We start from the raw sequence: 3,756 nt of genomic DNA, 5'->3' as shown, positions 1-3,756 counted from the left end.
TATGGTTTTAGTATTTTGTTTTATATTATTATATTTCATTGTATTCAAATATTCATATAAATATTTAACTTGTGTTAATCACATTGTAAGCTTTATAAATCAGAAAAAAAAATTAAAAACAGTGGTATGATGTAAAACTATTGATTTATTGTCATGACTGTAAGTATTAAAACACACACATATAAATATACAGCATATATATATATATATATTTTTTTTTTCTCGCAAAATATAAAGATATTACACAAATATAAACGTAGTTTGAGATTGTTGGTAGATGGACCTGATTACATCAGTTTTGTGCCCTAACTTTTTGATACGAATATACACAGAAAATCAGATTTCTGCTTTCCTGTCCAGGTACCTGTGATTTGTGTAGTCTTGTAACCATGACGTGGCTGTTGGAGATGATCTCTACTGATTAATCAGCTCTGCATTTGGTAACACCCTGAAAAACGCTGACAAGCTTTAAAGACCAGAACATGACCGTAATGTGAACAGATCCACAAGCTAATTACAGAATCACTGGAGTAATTTTGTGTCATTATTGGCATTATGTTGTCTTGAGCGTTATCAAACACAAACCCAGTGCAGGAAGTGAGGCCCACGATCTTTCCTGTTCAGAGAGATTATCAAAGTGTTTCTGTTTGGTGGAAATGAGGGCGGCAACAGCACAGAGGACAGAGGGGGTGCAGAGAGAGTGTTTTAGCACTGAGATGAGGCTAACGCGATCGGACGGCTTCACTGAGGCGAGAGAGAAAGAAGGAGGGAAGAGAAAAGAGACATGCGGGGGATGTCGAGGGACCTCTGGGACGCTCTTTCTGCTTTTAGGTGAAACCGCGGCTCCACTTGTACCTGCAGCACCTCCTCTCTGAGGAAAAGAAAGAGAGAATGCCAAAATGCTGAAAATAACAATGCAAAGACAATTTTAAAAAGCATGTTCAAATGGCTGGAGAACCTGCTGAAAAGCATACATTTCCATCAAATTCCATGCTGGTCCACACTGGTTTATGTTAATTAGGGCTGATCAACCTAGTAAAACAGCATAGTCTTTCTTGTGAAGCTGACTGACAAAGGTAGTGTTGCTGGTTAAGAACAGAATCATACTCTATGCAAGTATGTAAGAGCAAAAAAATAAAAAATAATTACTTGAAAAACACTTTACTTAATTGAGAATTATTTGAGGGCTACATGCCATTGTTCTAATTAAATCTGTTATTTATGCTTATATTTACTTATTTATTTTTAATATTTATTAAAACTTTTAAAATAAAGTTATTTTAACATTTTTGCTTTATATGATTATATTTCATTGTATTAAACATATGTATATACATATTATAAATAAAAAATATACAAATATTATAAATCTAAAATATTTTAAATATCATAAAAGTGCAGGTAGCTAACAATAGATGGAGGACCAAAACACTGTAAATTTAATTTAATTAATTAATCAATAAATAATTAATTAAACCAATTAATTAACAAATTGGAAGAAATTATGATTTATTATTAAAACAGCAACTTCTGGAAATATTTTTATTTAAAGAAGAAATAATGCTTTATTATTAAAATGGCTTTTAAATATAGTATGTTTATTATGGGAAAAATAATTTAATTGCAGTAGTGGTTTTGTGAAAGTGGATATTAAATGCTGTGTTTTCATGGAATATTAAAACATAAATAGAGGTATATTTATTTATTGGTTTAATTATTTATTGACTTAATTGTTTCGCAATAATAATTGCTTTCATTAATTATTAATACATTTCATTATTTCATTTAGAGTATTTTTGTCCTTAATACCTATAAACATGTTTGTTTACCATGCAATAGTAGTACCCCCCTGAATGTGTTCTGATGCATTTATGAAAGCAATGTGAAATCACGCTTGTATAGCAAGAACATTCACGTACATTCAGTATGTTTTGGGCCGAAGAAGCCTTCATACCAAAACACAACAGCAGTGTCTTTTCAGCAGGGAAACTAGAAATTTGGTGACCTATACAGTACTGAGTGCTGATCTGTTCCACGCAGGCTTTCTCTTCACTGTGAAGAAGCGAAGAGCTGTCACTTTCAGGTAGCAGAGGCTAGAAGATGTTAGAGGTGTGACATCATGTCCAGACACCCGCGGCCTCCTGGGAGTCTGGCTGTGGTGAATCGCCTGGAGGAGAGAAAGAGAGGTGTGATACACAGCCTGATCAATCAAAACAAGAAGAAGAAGAATAAAAACCTAGATATATGAATGGTACCAATTTATCTGGCTGATGTTGGATATTCAGCTGTGCATGGTCATTTCCCATATTTTTACATTTAGATTACCTCTGCTGTCATCTACATTTTCCCTTAAAGTTAATAAATAAAAACAATAATAATAACACTGTGAAATGTAATATTTTGCAGATCTCAAAACGTATATCCATTTTTCATACTGTACTTTACAATGTTGTGATGCCTAAATTTACTTGTAGCAGGGTTATTATAGTTAACCCAAACTAAAAATAAAAGATTTTGTTAATTTTCTTATTTTAAATTATTTTAATGATGTACTAAAGTAACTAAAACTGAAATAAAATTAATTTATTATTAAAATCTTAACGATACTAAAATAACACTGGCTTTCTAGCATTTAAAATTTATTTTAGTTTGCAATATTTAATTTGAGTTTTATTTTGAATTTACTAAAATAACATAATTTTAAAAATACCAAAATTGATTACAGTGACGTTAAAACCGAGGTACGTACCGAACCGTCATATTTGTGTACCGTTACACCCCTAATTTACATGTATTTAGCAGATGCTTTTATCCAAAGCAACTTACAATTATTAAATATATTTTTATATTTAACATTTATAACATGAAAATAATTATTGGTTTATAATTATTGGCCGGAATTTAGAAAATCATCGGACAAAATACTAACATTATCACAGTTGGTGTTGTCCTTCCATAGGAAAATCCATAAAGTGTCTTTCCTTCTTCTCCGAACAATGGAGTTGTCCTGTCTTTATGCTCAGGTGTATAATTCCTCAACCTTCCCTTCCTTCGATGACCTCACTTCCTGTCTTTCTTCTCTTCACACTTCCTGTTCGGCAATAGGTTTGTTTTTTCCACAAGCTGCTTCTTAAATCGAATGTTTCTATTGGGAATGTCGTCCGGGGGCCCCATGAATTCAAACAGTGGCCTTGAGTTAAGACAAGCTACGACTAAACTAGCCATGCCAACTTTATCTTTTACTTCACGGTAGATGGCAAGCGAGCAGAAACTTTTCTTTCCGAAGCCACAGTGCTGTGAATGATTTAGCGTCCCTGCGGCGGTGCTGCTGGGAACAGCAGGGCTACACCGGCGCAGGCTTTAGAGCTCATCATTTATGGAAGTTCAGGGGAGAGAGAGGCTTGTTTTGACCCAGCTAGAGCTTCCCGGAGCTGGAGAGCATGAATAAGGCATGTTCAGCCTCCGCTCTGTCTGTACGGTAGGCCTCGGACGACGTGATGGAGTCCAGGGAGGAACAGGAGGGGCCGGTCACAGGAAAACACACAAGGGGCCACACGGGAGGCATGTTGTGACTGGGAACAATGAGGTTTATTTAGCATGACAGCAGCAGCAGGAGATACAATGAACACGAGAGCTTCAAGCAGGTGTGTGTCCGGCTGCCTTCAGATCAGTGGACAACATGTTGTCCGATCGGTCTGCACACGCAAACAAAGCCAAAACCTAGATATTTTAGGCAATATAGAAATCCTGGCCAGG

General features: G+C 35.1%; 1 long non-coding RNA gene across 1 annotated transcript in view; it reads right to left on the bottom strand.

Annotated features, from left to right (window-relative positions):
- Nucleotides 1-231: 231 nt before the first annotated feature.
- LOC107680124 (uncharacterized) overlaps nucleotides 232-3,756 on the bottom strand; it is a 6,344-nt gene continuing 2,819 nt past the window's right edge. The window contains exons 2-3 of the long non-coding RNA XR_001633115.1: nucleotides 2,006-2,167; nucleotides 232-871 (exon numbers count right to left, since the gene is read on the bottom strand). This is a non-coding gene — a long non-coding RNA (uncharacterized LOC107680124). The remainder of the gene's footprint in view (nucleotides 872-2,005; nucleotides 2,168-3,756) is intronic.

Source organism: Sinocyclocheilus anshuiensis, unplaced genomic scaffold (assembly GCF_001515605.1).
Source record: "Sinocyclocheilus anshuiensis isolate Anshui unplaced genomic scaffold, SAMN03320099.WGS_v1.1 scaffold376, whole genome shotgun sequence".
Taxonomy (NCBI): Eukaryota; Metazoa; Chordata; class Actinopteri; order Cypriniformes; family Cyprinidae; genus Sinocyclocheilus; species Sinocyclocheilus anshuiensis.
Note: the sequence above shows the minus strand (reverse complement) of the source record. Positions and strands in the feature narration are given on the sequence as shown.